Raw genomic sequence first — 26,010 nt, forward strand, 5'->3', positions numbered from 1 at the left:
TCATACCTACAAATCACAAACTTCTGTGGTAAAAATAATTTTGGGTTTCAAAGCATAATCTACTAATCACATACCAGTATTTCTTACAAAGCCTATCATTCATCATTCACTTCCAAATATCAGTTTATATGCTGTTGTGCAACTGCAGTGCAAGTAAACACTCTCAAATCATCTAGAACTGAGGTACGGCAAGGGTTCACCAAGTGTTTCCAGGTAGTCCTGTAGCTCTCTCTTTACACAATCGTCTAACACACTGCACGCCATTTCAGGGCAAATGTACTTGTTTCATTATACTACGACACTGCCTATTACAATTTCAAATTTTAAAAAAACAAATATCTGCCTGAACCAACGTCATCCGCTACTCCACGCCCTTCATTCACACAACACAATCTACCTCTTGCTACTTACATTACGTTTTCACTTGTGATGATGGCTCAGCAATAGCCGAGCACTACGAAAAATACCTTGTAGACTCATTTAATGTTCCCCTCCACGGAAATCTTTAGTAAAAGGCGAAAGATTTATTCGTTTTGAAGGGAAACCAGAGTGCCGATCAACGCCCTCACTTCAATACTTATGGCTGCTTCTCTATTACTTCTCCGCGAGAACGCGGAAAATTCTTTCCGTCTTGTCTACTTCTCTACCGTCAACAGACTTCCACTGTCATGCAAGCACACACCCCAAACTAACTGTCAACGCTGAAACACGTGTCTGCCAAATGTCGTCGCTATTACTCTTTAGTTAACTATTTCCATCATTTCTGTCACCATTCAAGCTGCTTCATTACCTCACCTGCCGACAGATGGCAGCACGCCTAATTCCTGTCGGCGACTCACCGTCCGACATACAACGTCCGACACACAACTGCCCGCACTGCTCTGCATCTAACACTAATCTCTCTCCTCCCTACCACACTCGTTCACTGAAAAAACTGACAACTAGACAGTTCTTTGTACGCAAATCTAGGCCACATCAGACGCAACGTGTATGTAGATGTATGGTGCAAGGGAAATATCCCCCTACTCCCACACATCTAATTAATACTAGTTGACAACAGAAATAAAATTTCTGTCGATAGTATTTGAACCAGTCTTATTCATTTGCCAATTTCATGCATTCCTTCTTGCAGATAACAGTGCCTTGCAAATCACTCAATTCATGTTTGCTAGCCAAACGTGCTCCTCCTAAATGTTTCGTACATCATGCATTAGTGGTGATTATCAAGACTGTGTTGTGTGTCAGCTTTTTATGGTCATCAATTGCACTCTTCTTGTGTTGCTCACTCATTCTTGTAACTCAAAAGTACGTCGTTGTCATCCAAGCCTAGCACTTGGAGCAGGCCAAATCAAATGGCTCGTCCCCGTGACACTCGAGAAACTTCCACAAAGCTTTCATGACATGTGGCAATCAAAGTCCTTCCACAACCTGCAGCGACATTTCTGCAACGACGCGTGTCCCGATACCAAAGGTATGACTTACGCTTCTAATCTATATAATAAAACCACCACTCGGAAAGCGCTATTCCCTTCCCACATCCCTCAGAATGTGGTGAACGATCATCGATTACAACCAAGATGCGATGAATCTCGATCGCAAGCCTCACGCTCAGGGAAAGTGCTACCACTCATCATCGTGGTTACGTCTACTACAGCTTTGAACTAGAGAGAGTTGAAGACATACTACAGAAATGATCCTGTGAAGTATGATCTTGCTTGCAAGCTATCACCGCTCGCTACTTATGCCACGAGACCGTCAACACGCCCTACGAGAATACGACACACTCTTCACATTTCGCGATTTACAAGCTCGGACATTCTGCAAAGAACCAACTTCTACTCTTACTTGGCCGCCATGATCTCACTCAGCTATTTTGTGCGCTACCAGTGCTTCTTGCGTTCCGAAATGAGAGACCATTGCCTCAGGCGAGACTGTATGTAAACACCGCTTGCACCTCCGGCCGCTAGATGGCGGCCTGGGGCACATACAGTAGCATTCTATGGCGCAAGCAGACATGCCAAATAGCCACTGAAAGAGAAACACACAAGAGGGCATTCATAGGACTCTTGTGCTTTCTTTAAAACCGCCTCTCTCTTCGAAAATTTTCGCACAGCACTAGCTCATTCACCTCACTCTAACAGTGCGAACTCTTGTCGATATTTGGCCTCTTTCATGCATACTTCCTCTTTCGTTTCACTTTGCGTCTTACTTGATACCCGCCCTTGGAGCTGCTGATATACAATACTCGCAAAAAATGTGTTTCTCTCTGTATCTCTTTTCGCCTATCACGAGTATTGCTCTTCCTCACATGGCAATTATGAAAACACCCACAGCTGAACAAACACTTCCATTCAGCGCCACGTCCATACTATCAATCATACACCAGTAATTTCACAGCTACTTGCTCCACTAATACATTTCTTATGTCTACTGTTAAACAGATGAAGAATCAAAGTACACAACAAGTCTCTATGAACATCACTGTCAGGACATTTTACAGACCTACGCATGCCATGCCAATCTGTATGCTTCAACTATGATGGCCCATGTGCTATGAATAAAGAAATTTCTCATAAAATAACAAATAATTTTACAACTATACAACTACTCCGACAAGCTCCTTACTAAAATGCTACATGTTTAGCAATCCCCCCATCATCTCAGAATAATCCCAAGCAGTGCTTTCATCCCATGAGCACTTCTTTGCAAGCAAAACCACAAACTACTTTTTATACTAGCTTCCTTGTCACAGTGAACAGGAAACTAATGCTAGTGCCTCAGTTTACTAAAAAGCTTTTTTCGCTTGCAACATATAAACTACCAACTTGAACCTCTGGGATTTTCAAACACACACACACATACAGAAAACTTTATTCCACAGAAATTTAGGAGTAACAGTGGTTACCTCACATTTTCATACATACTCAAATAGCTACTTCCGTGCACTTCACACAATGTTCTCATCGTGTTCCACCAGAGAACACAGTTATCACTATGCATGGATTCTGGTAAAAGAGCATTAAAAAAACAAACAGCCTGATCAAAGTGATTATCTGCACATCCTCTGCCAATATCATGTCACTCTATACCCGAGGGAAACTAGAATGCAGGGAAAGGAGCTTTGTTGTGAGCACTGTGTTGGTATTTCATCATTTACTGACCAAAGTCTTCTCAAGCCAAGTATGCACCAGCTCTGTGTATGGCTGGGTCAATCAAGAGCCCCTATCAATTTTACTTAAAAGACAAGCAGCATCAACAACTCACAGGAGGCACTGAACATTTTTACCATTATCTGCACCACCTTCCACTGATTTACTGAAGAAGAAACTGCAAAGTCTGCCCAATTTTGTACACAAGTAATCTTGAAAACATTGGAGTCAACAGCAGATACATAGTTTCCAAGACTGTAGCTAGGAACAACCCTTCAATTTCAAGATTTCTCTCTCACTGAGACACACCATACCCAAACTACACCTAGCAGGAAATTGCTACTTACTTCATTTCTAGCTATTTATGTCATATTCAACAACTGTCTCTTTCTCACCTAAATCTTCTACACAACTGAGTACACTGTTATGAACAAACACATTATGGCAACAAGCCAGTGTCACTAATATCCACTCTATTGAAAACCATTTAAATACTTATCCTGCCCAACTAACCACCATCTTCGGCCCAAAGCTCACTCACATCATACCTACAAATCACAAACTTCTGTGGTAAAAATAATTTTGGGTTTCAAAGCATAATCTACTAATCACATACCAGTATTTCTTACAAAGCCTATCATTCATCATTCACTTCCAAATATCAGTTTATATGCTGTTGTGCAACTGCAGTGCAAGTAAACACTCTCAAATCATCTAGAACTGAGGTACGGCAAGGGTTCACCAAGTGTTTCCAGGTAGTCCTGTAGCTCTCTCTTTACACAATCGTCTAACACACTGCACGCCATTTCAGGGCAAATGTACTTGTTTCATTATACTACGACACTGCCTATTACAATTTCAAATTTTAAAAAAACAAATATCTGCCTGAACCAACGTCATCCGCTACTCCACGCCCTTCATTCACACAACACAATCTACCTCTTGCTACTTACATTACGTTTTCACTTGTGATGATGGCTCAGCAATAGCCGAGCACTACGAAAAATACCTTGTAGACTCATTTAATGTTCCCCTCCACGGAAATCTTTAGTAAAAGGCGAAAGATTTATTCGTTTTGAAGGGAAACCAGAGTGCCGATCAACGCCCTCACTTCAATACTTATGGCTGCTTCTCTATTACTTCTCCGCGAGAACGCGGAAAATTCTTTCCGTCTTGTCTACTTCTCTACCGTCAACAGACTTCCACTGTCATGCAAGCACACACCCCAAACTAACTGTCAACGCTGAAACACGTGTCTGCCAAATGTCGTCGCTATTACTCTTTAGTTAACTATTTCCATCATTTCTGTCACCATTCAAGCTGCTTCATTACCTCACCTGCCGACAGATGGCAGCACGCCTAATTCCTGTCGGCGACTCACCGTCCGACATACAACGTCCGACACACAACTGCCCGCACTGCTCTGCATCTAACACTAATCTCTCTCCTCCCTACCACACTCGTTCACTGAAAAAACTGACAACTAGACAGTTCTTTGTACGCAAATCTAGGCCACATCAGACGCAACGTGTATGTAGATGTATGGTGCAAGGGAAATATCCCCCTACTCCCACACATCTAATTAATACTAGTTGACAACAGAAATAAAATTTCTGTCGATAGTATTTGAACCAGTCTTATTCATTTGCCAATTTCATGCATTCCTTCTTGCAGATAACAGTGCCTTGCAAATCACTCAATTCATGTTTGCTAGCCAAACGTGCTCCTCCTAAATGTTTCGTACATCATGCATTAGTGGTGATTATCAAGACTGTGTTGTGTGTCAGCTTTTTATGGTCATCAATTGCACTCTTCTTGTGTTGCTCACTCATTCTTGTAACTCAAAAGTACGTCGTTGTCATCCAAGCCTAGCACTTGGAGCAGGCCAAATCAAATGGCTCGTCCCCGTGACACTCGAGAAACTTCCACAAAGCTTTCATGACATGTGGCAATCAAAGTCCTTCCACAACCTGCAGCGACATTTCTGCAACGACGCGTGTCCCGATACCAAAGGTATGACTTACGCTTCTAATCTATATAATAAAACCACCACTCGGAAAGCGCTATTCCCTTCCCACATCCCTCAGAATGTGGTGAACGATCATCGATTACAACCAAGATGCGATGAATCTCGATCGCAAGCCTCACGCTCAGGGAAAGTGCTACCACTCATCATCGTGGTTACGTCTACTCCAGCTTTGAACTAGAGAGAGTTGAAGACATACTACAGAAATGATCCTGTGAAGTATGATCTTGCTTGCAAGCTATCACCGCTCGCTACTTATGCCACGAGACCGTCAACACGCCCTACGAGAATACGACACACTCTTCACATTTCGCGATTTACAAGCTCGGACATTCTGCAAAGAACCAACTTCTACTCTTACTTGGCCGCCATGATCTCACTCAGCTATTTTGTGCGCTACCAGTGCTTCTTGCGTTCCGAAATGAGAGACCATTGCCTCAGGCGAGACTGTATGTAAACACCGCTTGCACCTCCGGCCGCTAGATGGCGGCCTGGGGCACATACAGTAGCATTCTATGGCGCAAGCAGACATGCCAAATAGCCACTGAAAGAGAAACACACAAGAGGGCATTCATAGGACTCTTGTGCTTTCTTTAAAACCGCCTCTCTCTTCGAAAATTTTCGCACAGCACTAGCTCATTCACCTCACTCTAACAGTGCGAACTCTTGTCGATATTTGGCCTCTTTCATGCATACTTCCTCTTTTGTTTCACTTTGCGTCTTACTTGATACCCGCCCTTGGAGCTGCTGATATACAATACTCGCAAAAAATGTGTTTCTCTCTGTATCTCTTTTCGCCTATCACGAGTATTGCTCTTCCTCACATGGCAATTATGAAAACACCCACAGCTGAACAAACACTTCCATTCAGCGCCACGTCCATACTATCAATCATACACCAGTAATTTCACAGCTACTTGCTCCACTAATACATTTCTTATGTCTACTGTTAAACAGATGAAGAATCAAACTACACAACAAGTCTCTATGAACATCACTGTCAGGACATTTTACAGACCTACGCATGCCATGCCAATCTGTATGCTTCAACTATGATGGCCCATGTGCTATGAATAAAGAAATTTCTCATAAAATAACAAATAATTTTACAACTATACAACTACTCCGACAAGCTCCTTACTAAAATGCTACATGTTTAGCAATCCCCCCATCATCTCAGAATAATCCCAAGCAGTGCTTTCATCCCATGAGCACTTCTTTGCAAGCAAAACCACAAACTACTTTTTATACTAGCTTCCTTGTCACAGTGAACAGGAAACTAATGCTAGTGCCTCAGTTTACTAAAAAGCTTTTTTCGCTTGCAACATATAAACTACCAACTTGAACCTCTGGGATTTTCAAACACACACACACATACAGAAAACTTTATTCCACAGAAATTTAGGAGTAACAGTGGTTACCTCACATTTTCATACATACTCAAATAGCTACTTCCGTGCACTTCACACAATGTTCTCATCGTGTTCCACCAGAGAACACAGTTATCACTATGCATGGATTCTGGTAAAAGAGCATTAAAAAAACAAACAGCCTGATCAAAGTGATTATCTGCACATCCTCTGCCAATATCATGTCACTCTATACCCGAGGGAAACTAGAATGCAGGGAAAGGAGCTTTGTTGTGAGCACTGTGTTGGTATTTCATCATTTACTGACCAAAGTCTTCTCAAGCCAAGTATGCACCAGCTCTGTGTATGGCTGGGTCAATCAAGAGCCCCTATCAATTTTACTTAAAAGACAAGCAGCATCAACAACTCACAGGAGGCACTGAACATTTTTACCATTATCTGCACCACCTTCCACTGATTTACTGAAGAAGAAACTGCAAAGTCTGCCCAATTTTGTACACAAGTAATCTTGAAAACATTGGAGTCAACAGCAGATACATAGTTTCCAAGACTGTAGCTAGGAACAACCCTTCAATTTCAAGATTTCTCTCTCACTGAGACACACCATACCCAAACTACACCTAGCAGGAAATTGCTACTTACTTCATTTCTAGCTATTTATGTCATATTCAACAACTGTCTCTTTCTCACCTAAATCTTCTACACAACTGAGTACACTGTTATGAACAAACACATTATGGCAACAAGCCAGTGTCACTAATATCCACTCTATTGAAAACCATTTAAATACTTATCCTGCCCAACTAACCACCATCTTCGGCCCAAAGCTCACTCACATCATACCTACAAATCACAAACTTCTGTGGTAAAAATAATTTTGGGTTTCAAAACATAATCTACTAATCACATACCAGTATTTCTTACAAAGCCTATCATTCATCATTCACTTCCAAATATCAGTTTATATGCTGTTGTGCAACTGCAGTGCAAGTAAACACTCTCAAATCATCTAGAACTGAGGTACGGCAAGGGTTCACCAAGTGTTTCCAGGTAGTCCTGTAGCTCTCTCTTTACACAATCGTCTAACACACTGCACGCCATTTCAGGGCAAATGTACTTGTTTCATTATACTACGACACGGCCTATTACAATTTCAAATTTTAAAAAAACAAATATCTGCCTGAACCAACGTCATCCGCTACTCCACGCCCTTCATTCACACAACACAATCTACCTCTTGCTACTTACATTACGTTTTCACTTGTGATGATGGCTCAGCAATAGCCGAGCACTACGAAAAATACCTTGTAGACTCATTTAATGTTCCCCTCCACGGAAATCTTTAGTAAAAGGCGAAAGATTTATTCGTTTTGAAGGGAAACCAGAGTGCCGATCAACGCCCTCACTTCAATACTTATGGCTGCTTCTCTATTACTTCTCCGCGAGAACGCGGAAAATTCTTTCCGTCTTGTCTACTTCTCTACCGTCAACAGACTTCCACTGTCATGCAAGCACACACCCCAAACTAACTGTCAACGCTGAAACACGTGTCTACCAAATGTCGTCGCTATTACTCTTTAGTTAACTATTTCCATCATTTCTGTCACCATTCAAGCTGCTTCATTACCTCACCTGCCGACAGATGGCAGCACGCCTAATTCCTGTCGGCGACTCACCGTCCGACATACAACGTCCGACACACAACTGCCCGCACTGCTCTGCATCTAACACTAATCTCTCTCCTCCCTACCACACTCGTTCACTGAAAAAACTGACAACTAGACAGTTCTTTGTACGCAAATCTAGGCCACATCAGACGCAACGTGTATGTAGATGTATGGTGCAAGGGAAATATCCCCCTACTCCCACACATCTAATTAATACTAGTTGACAACAGAAATAAAATTTCTGTCGATAGTATTTGAACCAGTCTTATTCATTTGCCAATTTCATGCATTCCTTCTTGCAGATAACAGTGCCTTGCAAATCACTCAATTCATGTTTGCTAGCCAAACGTGCTCCTCCTAAATGTTTCGTACATCATGCATTAGTGGTGATTATCAAGACTGTGTTGTGTGTCAGCTTTTTATGGTCATCAATTGCACTCTTCTTGTGTTGCTCACTCATTCTTGTAACTCAAAAGTACGTCGTTGTCATCCAAGCCTAGCACTTGGAGCAGGCCAAATCAAATGGCTCGTCCCCGTGACACTCGAGAAACTTCCACAAAGCTTTCATGACATGTGGCAATCAAAGTCCTTCCACAACCTGCAGCGACATTTCTGCAACGACGCGTGTCCCGATACCAAAGGTATGACTTACGCTTCTAATCTATATAATAAAACCACCACTCGGAAAGCGCTATTCCCTTCCCACATCCCTCAGAATGTGGTGAACGATCATCGATTACAACCAAGATGCGATGAATCTCGATCGCAAGCCTCACGCTCAGGGAAAGTGCTACCACTCATCATCGTGGTTACGTCTACTCCAGCTTTGAACTAGAGAGAGTTGAAGACATACTACAGAAATGATCCTGTGAAGTATGATCTTGCTTGCAAGCTATCACCGCTCGCTACTTATGCCACGAGACCGTCAACACGCCCTACGAGAATACGACACACTCTTCACATTTCGCGATTTACAAGCTCGGACATTCTGCAAAGAACCAACTTCTACTCTTACTTGGCCGCCATGATCTCACTCAGCTATTTTGTGCGCTACCAGTGCTTCTTGCGTTCCGAAATGAGAGACCATTGCCTCAGGCGAGACTGTATGTAAACACCGCTTGCACCTCCGGCCGCTAGATGGCGGCCTGGGGCACATACAGTAGCATTCTATGGCGCAAGCAGACATGCCAAATAGCCACTGAAAGAGAAACACACAAGAGGGCATTCATAGGACTCTTGTGCTTTCTTTAAAACCGCCTCTCTCTTCGAAAATTTTCGCACAGCACTAGCTCATTCACCTCACTCTAACAGTGCGAACTCTTGTCGATAATTGGCCTCTTTCATGCATACTTCCTCTTTCGTTTCACTTTGCGTCTTACTTGATACCCGCCCTTGGAGCTGCTGATATACAATACTCGCAACAAATGTGTTTCTCTCTGTATCTCTTTTCGCCTATCACGAGTATTGCTCTTCCTCACATGGCAATTATGAAAACACCCACAGCTGAACAAACACTTCCATTCAGCGCCACGTCCATACTATCAATCATACACCAGTAATTTCACAGCTACTTGCTCCACTAATACATTTCTTATGTCTACTGTTAAACAGATGAAGAATCAAAGTACACAACAAGTCTCTATGAACATCACTGTCAGGACATTTTACAGACCTACGCATGCCATGCCAATCTGTATGCTTCAACTATGATGGCCCATGTGCTATGAATAAAGAAATTTCTCATAAAATAACAAATAATTTTACAACTATACAACTACTCCGACAAGCTCCTTACTAAAATGCTACATGTTTAGCAATCCCCCCATCATCTCAGAATAATCCCAAGCAGTGCTTTCATCCCATGAGCACTTCTTTGCAAGCAAAACCACAAACTACTTTTTATACTAGCTTCCTTGTCACAGTGAACAGGAAACTAATGCTAGTGCCTCAGTTTACTAAAAAGCTTTTTTCGCTTGCAACATATAAACTACCAACTTGAACCTCTGGGATTTTCAAACACACACACATACAGAAAACTTTATTCCACAGAAATTTAGGAGTAACAGTGGTTACCTCACATTTTCATACATACTCAAATAGCTACTTCCGTGCACTTCACACAATGTTCTCATCGTGTTCCACCAGAGAACACAGTTATCACTATGCATGGATTCTGGTAAAAGAGCATTAAAAAAAACAAACAGCCTGATCAAAGTGATTATCTGCACATCCTCTGCCAATATCATGTCACTCTATACCCGAGGGAAACTAGAATGCAGGGAAAGGAGCTTTGTTGTGAGCACTGTGTTGGTATTTCATCATTTACTGACCAAAGTCTTCTCAAGCCAAGTATGCACCAGCTCTGTGTATGGCTGGGTCAATCAAGAGCCCCTATCAATTTTACTTAAAAGACAAGCAGCATCAACAACTCACAGGAGGCACTGAACATTTTTACCATTATCTGCACCACCTTCCACTGATTTACTGAAGAAGAAACTGCAAAGTCTGCCCAATTTTGTACACAAGTAATCTTGAAAACATTGGAGTCAACAGCAGATACATAGTTTCCAAGACTGTAGCTAGGAACAACCCTTCAATTTCAAGATTTCTCTCTCACTGAGACACACCATACCCAAACTACACCTAGCAGGAAATTGCTACTTACTTCATTTCTAGCTATTTATGTCATATTCAACAACTGTCTCTTTCTCACCTAAATCTTCTACACAACTGAGTACACTGTTATGAACAAACACATTATGGCAACAAGCCAGTGTCACTAATATCCACTCTATTGAAAACCATTTAAATACTTATCCTGCCCAACTAACCACCATCTTCGGCCCAAAGCTCACTCACATCATACCTACAAATCACAAACTTCTGTGGTAAAAATAATTTTGGGTTTCAAAACATAATCTACTAATCACATACCAGTATTTCTTACAAAGCCTATCATTCATCATTCACTTCCAAATATCAGTTTATATGCTGTTGTGCAACTGCAGTGCAAGTAAACACTCTCAAATCATCTAGAACTGAGGTACGGCAAGGGTTCACCAAGTGTTTCCAGGTAGTCCTGTAGCTCTCTCTTTACACAATCGTCTAACACACTGCACGCCATTTCAGGGCAAATGTACTTGTTTCATTATACTACGACACGGCCTATTACAATTTCAAATTTTAAAAAAACAAATATCTGCCTGAACCAACGTCATCCGCTACTCCACGCCCTTCATTCACACAACACAATCTACCTCTTGCTACTTACATTACGTTTTCACTTGTGATGATGGCTCAGCAATAGCCGAGCACTACGAAAAATACCTTATAGACTCATTTAATGTTCCCCTCCACGGAAATCTTTAGTAAAAGGCGAAAGATTTATTCGTTTTGAAGGGAAACCAGAGTGCCGATCAACGCCCTCACTTCAATACTTATGGCTGCTTCTCTATTACTTCTCCGCGAGAACGCGGAAAATTCTTTCCGTCTTGTCTACTTCTCTACCGTCAACAGACTTCCACTGTCATGCAAGCACACACCCCAAACTAACTGTCAACGCTGAAACACGTGTCTGCCAAATGTCGTCGCTATTACTCTTTAGTTAACTATTTCCATCATTTCTGTCACCATTCAAGCTGCTTCATTACCTCACCTGCCGACAGATGGCAGCACGCCTAATTCCTGTCGGCGACTCACCGTCCGACATACAACGTCCGACACACAACTGCCCGCACTGCTCTGCATCTAACACTAATCTCTCTCCTCCCTACCACACTCGTTCACTGAAAAAACTGACAACTAGACAGTTCTTTGTACGCAAATCTAGGCCACATCAGACGCAACGTGTATGTAGATGTATGGTGCAAGGGAAATATCCCCCTACTCCCACACATCTAATTAATACTAGTTGACAACAGAAATAAAATTTCTGTCGATAGTATTTGAACCAGTCTTATTCATTTGCCAATTTCATGCATTCCTTCTTGCAGATAACAGTGCCTTGCAAATCACTCAATTCATGTTTGCTAGCCAAACGTGCTCCTCCTAAATGTTTCGTACATCATGCATTAGTGGTGATTATCAAGACTGTGTTGTGTGTCAGCTTTTTATGGTCATCAATTGCACTCTTCTTGTGTTGCTCACTCATTCTTGTAACTCAAAAGTACGTCGTTGTCATCCAAGCCTAGCACTTGGAGCAGGCCAAATCAAATGGCTCGTCCCCGTGACACTCGAGAAACTTCCACAAAGCTTTCATGACATGTGGCAATCAAAGTCCTTCCACAACCTGCAGCGACATTTCTGCAACGACGCGTGTCCCGATACCAAAGGTATGACTTACGCTTCTAATCTATATAATAAAACCACCACTCGGAAAGCGCTATTCCCTCCCCACATCCCTAAGAATGTGGTGAACGATCATCGATTACAACCAAGATGCGATGAATCTCGATCGCAAGCCTCACGCTCAGGGAAAGTGCTACCACTCATCATCGTGGTTACGTCTACTCCAGCTTTGAACTAGAGAGAGTTGAAGACATACTACAGAAATGATCCTGTGAAGTATGATCTTGCTTGCAAGCTATCACCGCTCGCTACTTATGCCACGAGACCGTCAACACGCCCTACGAGAATACGACACACTCTTCACATTTCGCGATTTACAAGCTCGGACATTCTGCAAAGAACCAACTTCTACTCTTACTTGGCCGCCATGATCTCACTCAGCTATTTTGTGCGCTACCAGTGCTTCTTGCGTTCCGAAATGAGAGACCATTGCCTCAGGCGAGACTGTATGTAAACACCGCTTGCACCTCCGGCCGCTAGATGGCGGCCTGGGGCACATACAGTAGCATTCTATGGCGCAAGCAGACATGCCAAATAGCCACTGAAAGAGAAACACACAAGAGGGCATTCATAGGACTCTTGTGCTTTCTTTAAAACCGCCTCTCTCTTCGAAAATTTTCGCACAGCACTAGCTCATTCACCTCACTCTAACAGTGCGAACTCTTGTCGATATTTGGCCTCTTTCATGCATACTTCCTCTTTCGTTTCACTTTGCGTCTTACTTGATACCCGCCCTTGGAGCTGCTGATATACAATACTCGCAACAAATGTGTTTCTCTCTGTATCTCTTTTCGCCTATCACGAGTATTGCTCTTCCTCACATGGCAATTATGAAAACACCCACAGCTGAACAAACACTTCCATTCAGCGCCACGTCCATACTATCAATCATACACCAGTAATTTCACAGCTACTTGCTCCACTAATACATTTCTTATGTCTACTGTTAAACAGATGAAGAATCAAAGTACACAACAAGTCTCTATGAACATCACTGTCAGGACATTTTACAGACCTACGCATGCCATGCCAATCTGTATGCTTCAACTATGACGGCCCATGTGCTATGAATAAAGAAATTTCTCATAAAATAACAAATAATTTTACAACTATACAACTACTCCGACAAGCTCCTTACTAAAATGCTACATGTTTAGCAATCCCCCCATCATCTCAGAATAATCCCAAGCAGTGCTTTCATCCCATGAGCACTTCTTTGCAAGCAAAACCACAAACTACTTTTTATACTAGCTTCCTTGTCACAGTGAACAGGAAACTAATGCTAGTGCCTCAGTTTACTAAAAAGCTTTTTTCGCTTGCAACATATAAACTACCAACTTGAACCTCTGGGATTTTCAAACACACACACATACAGAAAACTTTATTCCACAGAAATTTAGGAGTAACAGTGGTTACCTCACATTTTCATACATACTCAAATAGCTACTTCCGTGCACTTCACACAATGTTCTCATCGTGTTCCACCAGAGAACACAGTTATCACTATGCATGGATTCTGGTAAAAGAGCATTAAAAAAACAAACAGCCTGATCAAAGTGATTATCTGCACATCCTCTGCCAATATCATGTCACTCTATACCCGAGGGAAACTAGAATGCAGGGAAAGGAGCTTTGTTGTGAGCACTGTGTTGGTATTTCATCATTTACTGACCAAAGTCTTCTCAAGCCAAGTATGCACCAGCTCTGTGTATGGCTGGGTCAATCAAGAGCCCCTATCAATTTTACTTAAAAGACAAGCAGCATCAACAACTCACAGGAGGCACTGAACATTTTTACCATTATCTGCACCACCTTCCACTGATTTACTGAAGAAGAAACTGCAAAGTCTGCCCAATTTTGTACACAAGTAATCTTGAAAACATTGGAGTCAACAGCAGATACATAGTTTCCAAGACTGTAGCTAGGAACAACCCTTCAATTTCAAGATTTCTCTCTCACTGAGACACACCATACCCAAACTACACCTAGCAGGAAATTGCTACTTACTTCATTTCTAGCTATTTATGTCATATTCAACAACTGTCTCTTTCTCACCTAAATCTTCTACACAACTGAGTACACTGTTATGAACAAACACATTATGGCAACAAGCCAGTGTCACTAATATCCACTCTATTGAAAACCATTTAAATACTTATCCTGCCCAACTAACCACCATCTTCGGCCCAAAGCTCACTCACATCATACCTACAAATCACAAACTTCTGTGGTAAAAATAATTTTGGGTTTCAAAACATAATCTACTAATCACATACCAGTATTTCTTACAAAGCCTATCATTCATCATTCACTTCCAAATATCAGTTTATATGCTGTTGTGCAACTGCAGTGCAAGTAAACACTCTCAAATCATCTAGAACTGAGGTACGGCAAGGGTTCACCAAGTGTTTCCAGGTAGTCCTGTAGCTCTCTCTTTACACAATCGTCTAACACACTGCACGCCATTTCAGGGCAAATGTACTTGTTTCATTATACTACGACACGGCCTATTACAATTTCAAATTTTAAAAAAACAAATATCTGCCTGAACCAACGTCATCCGCTACTCCACGCCCTTCATTCACACAACACAATCTACCTCTTGCTACTTACATTACGTTTTCACTTGTGATGATGGCTCAGCAATAGCCGAGCACTACGAAAAATACCTTATAGACTCATTTAATGTTCCCCTCCACGGAAATCTTTAGTAAAAGGCGAAAGATTTATTCGTTTTGAAGGGAAACCAGAGTGCCGATCAACGCCCTCACTTCAATACTTATGGCTGCTTCTCTATTACTTCTCCGCGAGAACGCGGAAAATTCTTTCCGTCTTGTCTACTTCTCTACCGTCAACAGACTTCCACTGTCATGCAAGCACACACCCCAAACTAACTGTCAACGCTGAAACACGTGTCTGCCAAATGTCGTCGCTATTACTCTTTAGTTAACTATTTCCATCATTTCTGTCACCATTCAAGCTGCTTCATTACCTCACCTGCCGACAGATGGCAGCACGCCTAATTCCTGTCGGCGACTCACCGTCCGACATACAACGTCCGACACACAACTGCCCGCACTGCTCTGCATCTAACACTAATCTCTCTCCTCCCTACCACACTCGTTCACTGAAAAAACTGACAACTAGACAGTTCTTTGTACGCAAATCTAGGCCACATCAGACGCAACGTGTATGTAGATGTATGGTGCAAGGGAAATATCCCCCTACTCCCACACATCTAATTAATACTAGTTGACAACAGAAATAAAATTTCTGTCGATAGTATTTGAACCAGTCTTATTCATTTGCCAATTTCATGCATTCCTTCTTGCAGATAACAGTGCCTTGCAAATCACTCAATTCATGTTTGCTAGCCAAACGTGCTCCTCCTAAATGTTTCGTACATCATGCATTAGTGGTGATTATCAAGACTGTGTTGTGTGTCAGCTTTTTATGGTCATCAATTGCACTCTTCTTGTGTTGCTCACTCATTCTTGTAACTCAAAAGTACGTCGTTGTCATCCAAGCCTAGCACTTGGAGCAGGCCAAATCAAATGGCTCGTCCCCGTGACACTCGAGAAACTTCCACAAAGCTTTCATGACATGTGGCAATCAAAGTCCTTCCACAACCTGCAGCGACATTTCTGCAACGACGCGTGTCCCGATACCAAAGGTATGACTTACGCTTCTAATCTATATAATAAAACCACCACTCGGAAAGCGCTATTCCCTTCCCACATCCCTCAGAATGTGGTGAACGATCATCGATTACAACCAAGATGCGATGAATCTCGATCGCAAGCCTCACGCTCGGGGAAAGTGCTACCACTCATCATCGTGGTTACGTCTACTCCAGCTTTGAACTAGAGAGAGTTGAAGACATACTACAGAAATGATCCTGTGAAGTATGATCTTGCTTGCAAGCTATCACCGCTCGCTACTTATGCCACGAGACCGTCAACACGCCCTACGAGAATACGACACACTCTTCACATTTCGCGATTTACAAGCTCGGACATTCTGCAAAGAACCAACTTCTACTCTTACTTGGCCGCCATGATCTCACTCAGCTATTTTGTGCGCTACCAGTGCTTCTTGCGTTCCGAAATGAGAGACCATTGCCTCAGGCGAGACTGTATGTAAACACCGCTTGCACCTCCGGCCGCTAGATGGCGGCCTGGGGCACATACAGTAGCATTCTATGGCGCAAGCAGACATGCCAAATAGCCACTGAAAGAGAAACACACAAGAGGGCATTCATAGGACTCTTGTGCTTTCTTTAAAACCGCCTCTCTCTTCGAAAATTTTCGCACAGCACTAGCTCATTCACCTCACTCTAACAGTGCGAACTCTTGTCGATATTTGGCCTCTTTCATGCATACTTCCTCTTTCGTTTCACTTTGCGTCTTACTTGATACCCGCCCTTGGAGCTGCTGATATACAATACTCGCAACAAATGTGTTTCTCTCTGTATCTCTTTTCGCCTATCACGAGTATTGCTCTTCCTCACATGGCAATTATGAAAACACCCACAGCTGAACAAACACTTCCATTCAGCGCCACGTCCATACTATCAATCATACACCAGTAATTTCACAGCTACTTGCTCCACTAATACATTTCTTATGTCTACTGTTAAACAGATGAAGAATCAAAGTACACAACAAGTCTCTATGAACATCACTGTCAGGACATTTTACAGACCTACGCATGCCATGCCAATCTGTATGCTTCAACTATGATGGCCCATGTGCTATGAATAAAGAAATTTCTCATAAAATAACAAATAATTTTACAACTATACAACTACTCCGACAAGCTCCTTACTAAAATGCTACATGTTTAGCAATCCCCCCATCATCTCAGAATAATCCCAAGCAGTGCTTTCATCCCATGAGCACTTCTTTGCAAGCAAAACCACAAACTACTTTTTATACTAGCTTCCTTGTCACAGTGAACAGGAAACTAATGCTAGTGCCTCAGTTTACTAAAAAGCTTTTTTCGCTTGCAACATATAAACTACCAACTTGAACCTCTGGGATTTTCAAACACACACACATACAGAAAACTTTATTCCACAGAAATTTAGGAGTAACAGTGGTTACCTCACATTTTCATACATACTCAAATAGCTACTTCCGTGCACTTCACACAATGTTCTCATCGTGTTCCACCAGAGAACACAGTTATCACTATGCATGGATTCTGGTAAAAGAGCATTAAAAAAACAAACAGCCTGATCAAAGTGATTATCTGCACATCCTCTGCCAATATCATGTCACTCTATACCCGAGGGAAACTAGAATGCAGGGAAAGGAGCTTTGTTGTGAGCACTGTGTTGGTATTTCATCATTTACTGACCAAAGTCTTCTCAAGCCAAGTATGCACCAGCTCTGTGTATGGCTGGGTCAATCAAGAGCCCCTATCAATTTTACTTAAAAGACAAGCAGCATCAACAACTCACAGGAGGCACTGAACATTTTTACCATTATCTGCACCACCTTCCACTGATTTACTGAAGAAGAAACTGCAAAGTCTGCCCAATTTTGTACACAAGTAATCTTGAAAACATTGGAGTCAACAGCAGATACATAGTTTCCAAGACTGTAGCTAGGAACAACCCTTCAATTTCAAGATTTCTCTCTCACTGAGACACACCATACCCAAACTACACCTAGCAGGAAATTGCTACTTACTTCATTTCTAGCTATTTATGTCATATTCAACAACTGTCTCTTTATCACCTAAATCTTCTACACAACTGAGTACACTGTTATGAACAAACACATTATGGCAACAAGCCAGTGTCACTAATATCCACTCTATTGAAAACCATTTAAATACTTATCCTGCCCAACTAACCACCATCTTCGGCCCAAAGCTCACTCACATCATACCTACAAATCACAAACTTCTGTGGTAAAAATAATTTTGGGTTTCAAAACATAATCTACTAATCACATACCAGTATTTCTTACAAAGCCTATCATTCATCATTCACTTCCAAATATCAGTTTATATGCTGTTGTGCAACTGCAGTGCAAGTAAACACTCTCAAATCATCTAGAACTGAGGTACGGCAAGGGTTCACCAAGTGTTTCCAGGTAGTCCTGTAGCTCTCTCTTTACACAATCGTCTAACACACTGCACGCCATTTCAGGGCAAATGTACTTGTTTCATTATACTACGACACGGCCTATTACAATTTCAAATTTTAAAAAAACAAATATCTGCCTGAACCAACGTCATCCGCTACTCCACGCCCTTCATTCACACAACACAATCTACCTCTTGCTACTTACATTACGTTTTCACTTGTGATGATGGCTCAGCAATAGCCGAGCACTACGAAAAATACCTTGTAGACTCATTTAATGTTCCCCTCCACGGAAATCTTTAGTAAAAGGCGAAAGATTTATTCGTTTTGAAGGGAAACCAGAGTGCCGATCAACGCCCTCACTTCAATACTTATGGCTGCTTCTCTATTACTTCTCCGCGAGAACGCGGAAAATTCTTTCCGTCTTGTCTACTTCTCTACCGTCAACAGACTTCCACTGTCATGCAAGCACACACCCCAAACTAACTGTCAACGCTGAAACACGTGTCTGCCAAATGTCGTCGCTATTACTCTTTAGTTAACTATTTCCATCATTTCTGTCACCATTCAAGCTGCTTCATTACCTCACCTGCCGACAGATGGCAGCACGCCTAATTCCTGTCGGCGACTCACCGTCCGACATACAACGTCCGACACACAACTGCCCGCACTGCTCTGCATCTAACACTAATCTCTCTCCTCCCTACCACACTCGTTCACTGAAAAAACTGACAACTAGACAGTTCTTTGTACGCAAATCTAGGCCACATCAGACGCAACGTGTATGTAGATGTATGGTGCAAGGGAAATATCCCCCTACTCCCACACATCTAATTAATACTAGTTGACAACAGAAATAAAATTTCTGTCGATAGTATTTGAACCAGTCTTATTCATTTGCCAATTTCATGCATTCCTTCTTGCAGATAACAGTGCCTTGCAAATCACTCAATTCATGTTTGCTAGCCAAACGTGCTCCTCCTAAATGTTTCGTACATCATGCATTAGTGGTGATTATCAAGACTGTGTTGTGTGTCAGCTTTTTATGGTCATCAATTGCACTCTTCTTGTGTTGCTCACTCATTCTTGTAACTCAAAAGTACGTCGTTGTCATCCAAGCCTAGCACTTGGAGCAGGCCAAATCAAATGGCTCGTCCCCGTGACACTCGAGAAACTTCCACAAAGCTTTCATGACATGTGGCAATCAAAGTCCTTCCACAACCTGCAGCGACATTTCTGCAACGACGCGTGTCCCGATACCAAAGGTATGACTTACGCTTCTAATCTATATAATAAAACCACCACTCGGAAAGCGCTATTCCCTTCCCACATCCCTCAGAATGTGGTGAACGATCATCGATTACAACCAAGATGCGATGAATCTCGATCGCAAGCCTCACGCTCAGGGAAAGTGCTACCACTCATCATCGTGGTTACGTCTACTCCAGCTTTGAACTAGAGAGAGTTGAAGACATACTACAGAAATGATCCTGTGAAGTATGATCTTGCTTGCAAGCTTTTTTTTTTTTTTTACTTTATTGTTATTTTAAAGCCTGGACAGCAGGCAGGCTGTCAGCAGCATACTACGCTGCTCTTCAGCCATAGAAGGTACAATGAGCAAAAACAGGAGAAAAACATAAAAGTTACAAAATGGTGGGCAATAAAACAGGAGACACAGAGAAACAAACACGGAGCCGTTCACACTCGACGATAAGCCACACTGCAAACTGTTGAGACGACGCACAAACACTGAAGGAGACGATGGCACTGGTGAACGATGGAGTGTGACGGTAAACACTGAACACTAAACATGACGGCACACACGATACACTGATGGCGGTGATCTCCGGCGCGCGAATGTCCACTGAGCGTGTGCGAGTCCGGGGACCTGCCAAGAGGGCAACAGGGATGAGGAGGGGGAGAGGGGAGGAAAAGAGGATGCCATGGCTTAGGAGACGGGGACAGGAGGATAGGGACAGGGGAGGGGGGGGGCCCGGGGGACGAGGGACGAGAAAAGGAGGAGGGAGGGAAAAGGGAGATTTGCAAGCTATCACCGCTCGCTACTTATGCCACGAGACCGTCAACACGCCCTACGAGAATACGACACACTCTTCACATTTCGCGATTTACAAGCTCGGACATTCTGCAAAGAACCAACTTCTACTCTTACTTGGCCGCCATGATCTCACTCAGCTATTTTGTGCGCTACCAGTGCTTCTTGCGTTCCGAAATGAGAGACCATTGCCTCAGGCGAGACTGTATGTAAACACCGCTTGCACCTCCGGCCGCTAGATGGCGGCCTGGGGCACATACAGTAGCATTCTATGGCGCAAGCAGACATGCCAAATAGCCACTGAAAGAGAAACACACAAGAGGGCATTCATAGGACTCTTGTGCTTTCTTTAAAACCGCCTCTCTCTTCGAAAATTTTCGCACAGCACTAGCTCATTCACCTCACTCTTAACAGTGCGAACTCTTGTCGATATTTGGCCTCTTTCATGCATACTTCCTCTTTCGTTTCACTTTGCGTCTTACTTGATACCCGCCCTTGGAACTGCTGATATACAATACTCGCAACAAATGTGTTTCTCTCTGTATCTCTTTTCGCCTATCACGAGTATTGCTCTTCCTCACATGGCAATTATGAAAACACCCACAGCTGAACAAACACTTCCATTCAGCGCCACGTCCATACTATCAATCATACACCAGTAATTTCACAGCTACTTGCTCCACTAATACATTTCTTATGTCTACTGTTAAACAGATGAAGAATCAAAGTACACAACAAGTCTCTATGAACATCACTGTCAGGACATTTTACAGACCTACGCATGCCATGCCAATCTGTATGCTTCAACTATGATGGCCCATGTGCTATGAATAAAGAAATTTCTCATAAAATAACAAATAATTTTACAACTATACAACTACTCCGACAAGCTCCTTACTAAAATGCTACATGTTTAGCAATCCCCCCATCATCTCAGAATAATCCCAAGCAGTGCTTTCATCCCATGAGCACTTCTTTGCAAGCAAAACCACAAACTACTTTTTATACTAGCTTCCTTGTCACAGTGAACAGGAAACTAATGCTAGTGCCTCAGTTTACTAAAAAGCTTTTTTCGCTTGCAACATATAAACTACCAACTTGAACCTCTGGGATTTTCAAACACACACACACACACATACAGAAAACTTTATTCCACAGAAATTTAGGAGTAACAGTGGTTACCTCACATTTTCATACCTACTCAAATAGCTACTTCCGTGCACTTCACACAATGTTCTCATCGTGTTCCACCAGAGAACACAGTTATCACTATGCATGGATTCTGGTAAAAGAGCATTAAAAAAACAAACAGCCTGATCAAAGTGATTATCTGCACATCCTCTGCCAATATCATGTCACTCTATACCCGAGGGAAACTAGAATGCAGGGAAAGGAGCTTTGTTGTGAGCACTGTGTTGGTATTTCATCATTTACTGACCAAAGTCTTCTCAAGCCAAGTATGCACCAGCTCTGTGTATGGCTGGGTCAATCAAGAGCCCCTATCAATTTTACTTAAAAGACAAGCAGCATCAACAACTCACAGGAGGCACTGAACATTTTTACCATTATCTGCACCACCTTCCACTGATTTACTGAAGAAGAAACTGCAAAGTCTGCCCAATTTTGTACACAAGTAATCTTGAAAACATTGGAGTCAACAGCAGATACATAGTTTCCAAGACTGTAGCTAGGAACAACCCTTCAATTTCAAGATTTCTCTCTCACTGAGACACACCATACCCAAACTACACCTAGCAGGAAATTGCTACTTACTTCATTTCTAGCTATTTATGTCATATTCAACAACTGTCTCTTTCTCACCTAAATCTTCTACACAACTGAGTACACTGTTATGAACAAACACATTATGGCAACAAGCCAGTGTCACTAATATCCACTCTATTGAAAACCATTTAAATACTTATCCTGCCCAACTAACCACCATCTTCGGCCCAAAGCTCACTCACATCATACCTACAAATCACAAACTTCTGTGGTAAAAATAATTTTGGGTTTCAAAACATAATCTACTAATCACATACCAGTATTTCTTACAAAGCCTATCATTCATCATTCACTTCCAAATATCAGTTTATATGCTGTTGTGCAACTGCAGTGCAAGTAAATACTCTCAAATCATCTAGAACTGAGGTACGGCAAGGGTTCACCAAGTGTTTCCAGGTAGTCCTGTAGCTCTCTCTTTACACAATCGTCTAACACACTGCACGCCATTTCAGGGCAAATGTACTTGTTTCATTATACTACGACACGGCCTATTACAATTTCAAATTTTAAAAAAACAAATATCTGCCTGAACCAACGTCATCCGCTACTCCACGCCCTTCATTCACACAACACAATCTACCTCTTGCTACTTACATTACGTTTTCACTTGTGATGATGGCTCAGCAATAGCCGAGCACTACGAAAAATACCTTGTAGACTCATTTAATGTTCCCCTCCACGGAAATCTTTAGTAAAAGGCGAAAGATTTATTCGTTTTGAAGGGAAACCAGAGTGCCGATCAACGCCCTCACTTCAATACTTATGGCTGCTTCTCTATTACTTCTCCGCGAGAACGCGGAAAATTCTTTCCGTCTTGTCTACTTCTCTACCGTCAACAGACTTCCACTGTCATGCAAGCACACACCCCAAACTAACTGTCAACGCTGAAACACGTGTCTGCCAAATGTCGTCGCTATTACTCTTTAGTTAACTATTTCCATCATTTCTGTCACCATTCAAGCTGCTTCATTACCTCACCTGCCGACAGATGGCAGCACGCCTAATTCCTGTCGGCGACTCACCGTCCGACATACAACGTCCGACACACAACTGCCCGCACTGCTCTGCATCTAACACTAATCTCTCTCCTCCCTACCACACTCGTTCACTGAAAAAACTGACAACTAGACAGTTCTTTGTACGCAAATCTAGGCCACATCAGACGCAACGTGTATGTAGATGTATGGTGCAAGGGAAATATCCCCCTACTCCCACACATCTAATTAATACTAGTTGACAACAGAAATAAAATTTCTGTCGATAGTATTTGAACCAGTCTTATTCATTTGCCAATTTCATGCATTCCTTCTTGCAGATAACAGTGCCTTGCAAATCACTCAATTCATGTTTGCTAGCCAAACGTGCTCCTCCTAAATGTTTCGTACATCATGCATTAGTGGTGATTATCAAGACTGTGTTGTGTGTCAGCTTTTTATGGTCATCAATTGCACTCTTCTTGTGTTGCTCACTCATTCTTGTAACTCAAAAGTACGTCGTTGTCATCCAAGCCTAGCACTTGGAGCAGGCCAAATCAAATGGCTCGTCCCCGTGACACTCGAGAAACTTCCACAAAGCTTTCATGACATGTGGCAATCAAAGTCCTTCCACAACCTGCAGCGACATTTCTGCAACGACGCGTGTCCCGATACCAAAGGTATGACTTACGCTTCTAATCTATATAATAAAACCACCACTCGGAAAGCGCTATTCCCTTCCCACATCCCTCAGAATGTGGTGAACGATCATCGATTACAACCAAGATGCGATGAATCTCGATCGCAAGCCTCACGCTCAGGGAAAGTGCTACCACTCATCATCGTGGTTACGTCTACTCCAGCTTTGAACTAGAGAGAGTTGAAGACATACTACAGAAATGATCCTGTGAAGTATGATCTTGCTTGCAAGCTATCACCGCTCGCTACTTATGCCACGAGACCGTCAACACGCCCTACGAGAATACGACACACTCTTCACATTTCGCGATTTACAAGCTCGGACATTCTGCAAAGAACCAACTTCTACTCTTACTTGGCCGCCATGATCTCACTCAGCTATTTTGTGCGCTACCAGTGCTTCTTGCGTTCCGAAATGAGAGACCATTGCCTCAGGCGAGACTGTATGTAAACACCGCTTGCACCTCCGGCCGCTAGATGGCGGCCTGGGGCACATACAGTAGCATTCTATGGCGCAAGCAGACATGCCAAATAGCCACTGAAAGAGAAACACACAAGAGGGCATTCATAGGACTCTTGTGCTTTCTTTAAAACCGCCTCTCTCTTCGAAAATTTTCGCACAGCACTAGCTCATTCACCTCACTCTTAACAGTGCGAACTCTTGTCGATATTTGGCCTCTTTCATGCATACTTCCTCTTTCGTTTCACTTTGCGTCTTACTTGATACCCGCCCTTGGAGCTGCTGATATACAATACTCGCAACAAATGTGTTTCTCTCTGTATCTCTTTTCGCCTATCACGAGTATTGCTCTTCCTCACATGGCAATTATGAAAACACCCACAGCTGAACAAACACTTCCATTCAGCGCCACGTCCATACTATCAATCATACACCAGTAATTTCACAGCTACTTGCTCCACTAATACATTTCTTATGTCTACTGTTAAACAGATGAAGAATCAAAGTACACAACAAGTCTCTATGAACATCACTGTCAGGACATTTTACAGACCTAAGCATGCCATGCCAATCTGTATGCTTCAACTATGATGGCCCATGTGCTATGAATAAAGAAATTTCTCATAAAATAACAAATAATTTTACAACTATACAACTACTCCGACAAGCTCCTTACTAAAATGCTACATGTTTAGCAATCCCCCCATCATCTCAGAATAATCCCAAGCAGTGCTTTCATCCCATGAGCACTTCTTTGCAAGCAAAACCACAAACTACTTTTTATACTAGCTTCCTTGTCACAGTGAACAGGAAACTAATGCTAGTGCCTCAGTTTACTAAAAAGCTTTTTTCGCTTGCAACATATAAACTACCAACTTGAACCTCTGGGATTTTCAAACACACACACACACATACAGAAAACTTTATTCCACAGAAATTTAGGAGTAACAGTGGTTACCTCACATTTTCATACCTACTCAAATAGCTACTTCCGTGCACTTCACACAATGTTCTCATCGTGTTCCACCAGAGAACACAGTTATCACTATGCATGGATTCTGGTAAAAGAGCATTAAAAAAACAAACAGCCTGATCAAAGTGATTATCTGCACATCCTCTGCCAATATCATGTCACTCTATACCCGAGGGAAACTAGAATGCAGGGAAAGGAGCTTTGTTGTGAGCACTGTGTTGGTATTTCATCATTTACTGACCAAAGTCTTCTCAAGCCAAGTATGCACCAGCTCTGTGTATGGCTGGGTCAATCAAGAGCCCCTATCAATTTTACTTAAAAGACAAGCAGCATCAACAACTCACAGGAGGCACTGAACATTTTTACCATTATCTGCACCACCTTCCACTGATTTACTGAAGAAGAAACTG

The 26,010-nt window shown here is 42.3% G+C and overlaps 14 non-coding genes across 14 annotated transcripts; all 14 read right to left on the bottom strand.

Annotated features, from left to right (window-relative positions):
* Window positions 1–434: 434 nt before the first annotated feature.
* On the bottom strand, window positions 435–553 carry LOC124791073. The gene has a single exon (XR_007016507.1). It is a non-coding gene; the product is annotated as a U5 spliceosomal RNA (small nuclear RNA).
* A 953-nt stretch (window positions 554–1,506) lies between these two features.
* Window positions 1,507–1,713, bottom strand: LOC124790998. The gene has a single exon (XR_007016444.1). It is a non-coding gene; the product is annotated as a small nucleolar RNA U3 (small nucleolar RNA).
* A 2,412-nt stretch (window positions 1,714–4,125) lies between these two features.
* LOC124791074 lies at window positions 4,126–4,244 on the bottom strand. The gene has a single exon (XR_007016508.1). It is a non-coding gene; the product is annotated as a U5 spliceosomal RNA (small nuclear RNA).
* Window positions 4,245–5,197: 953 nt separating this feature from the next.
* LOC124790956 lies at window positions 5,198–5,404 on the bottom strand. Its single transcript, XR_007016407.1, has one exon. It is a non-coding gene; the product is annotated as a small nucleolar RNA U3 (small nucleolar RNA).
* A 2,412-nt stretch (window positions 5,405–7,816) lies between these two features.
* On the bottom strand, window positions 7,817–7,935 carry LOC124791075. Its single transcript, XR_007016509.1, has one exon. It is a non-coding gene; the product is annotated as a U5 spliceosomal RNA (small nuclear RNA).
* A 953-nt stretch (window positions 7,936–8,888) lies between these two features.
* Window positions 8,889–9,095, bottom strand: LOC124790957. Its single transcript, XR_007016408.1, has one exon. It is a non-coding gene; the product is annotated as a small nucleolar RNA U3 (small nucleolar RNA).
* A 2,411-nt stretch (window positions 9,096–11,506) lies between these two features.
* On the bottom strand, window positions 11,507–11,625 carry LOC124791027. Its single transcript, XR_007016467.1, has one exon. It is a non-coding gene; the product is annotated as a U5 spliceosomal RNA (small nuclear RNA).
* A 953-nt stretch (window positions 11,626–12,578) lies between these two features.
* Window positions 12,579–12,785, bottom strand: LOC124790918. The gene has a single exon (XR_007016374.1). It is a non-coding gene; the product is annotated as a small nucleolar RNA U3 (small nucleolar RNA).
* Window positions 12,786–15,195: 2,410 nt separating this feature from the next.
* LOC124791028 lies at window positions 15,196–15,314 on the bottom strand. Its single transcript, XR_007016468.1, has one exon. It is a non-coding gene; the product is annotated as a U5 spliceosomal RNA (small nuclear RNA).
* A 953-nt stretch (window positions 15,315–16,267) lies between these two features.
* Window positions 16,268–16,474, bottom strand: LOC124790989. Its single transcript, XR_007016436.1, has one exon. It is a non-coding gene; the product is annotated as a small nucleolar RNA U3 (small nucleolar RNA).
* Window positions 16,475–18,884: 2,410 nt separating this feature from the next.
* Window positions 18,885–19,003, bottom strand: LOC124791077. Its single transcript, XR_007016510.1, has one exon. It is a non-coding gene; the product is annotated as a U5 spliceosomal RNA (small nuclear RNA).
* Window positions 19,004–19,956: 953 nt separating this feature from the next.
* Window positions 19,957–20,163, bottom strand: LOC124790958. Its single transcript, XR_007016409.1, has one exon. It is a non-coding gene; the product is annotated as a small nucleolar RNA U3 (small nucleolar RNA).
* Window positions 20,164–23,111: 2,948 nt separating this feature from the next.
* Window positions 23,112–23,230, bottom strand: LOC124791078. Its single transcript, XR_007016511.1, has one exon. It is a non-coding gene; the product is annotated as a U5 spliceosomal RNA (small nuclear RNA).
* A 953-nt stretch (window positions 23,231–24,183) lies between these two features.
* On the bottom strand, window positions 24,184–24,390 carry LOC124790959. The gene has a single exon (XR_007016410.1). It is a non-coding gene; the product is annotated as a small nucleolar RNA U3 (small nucleolar RNA).
* Window positions 24,391–26,010: the final 1,620 nt, after the last annotated feature.

Source organism: Schistocerca piceifrons, chromosome 3 (assembly GCF_021461385.2).
Source record: "Schistocerca piceifrons isolate TAMUIC-IGC-003096 chromosome 3, iqSchPice1.1, whole genome shotgun sequence".
Classification (NCBI taxonomy): Eukaryota; Metazoa; Arthropoda; class Insecta; order Orthoptera; family Acrididae; genus Schistocerca; species Schistocerca piceifrons.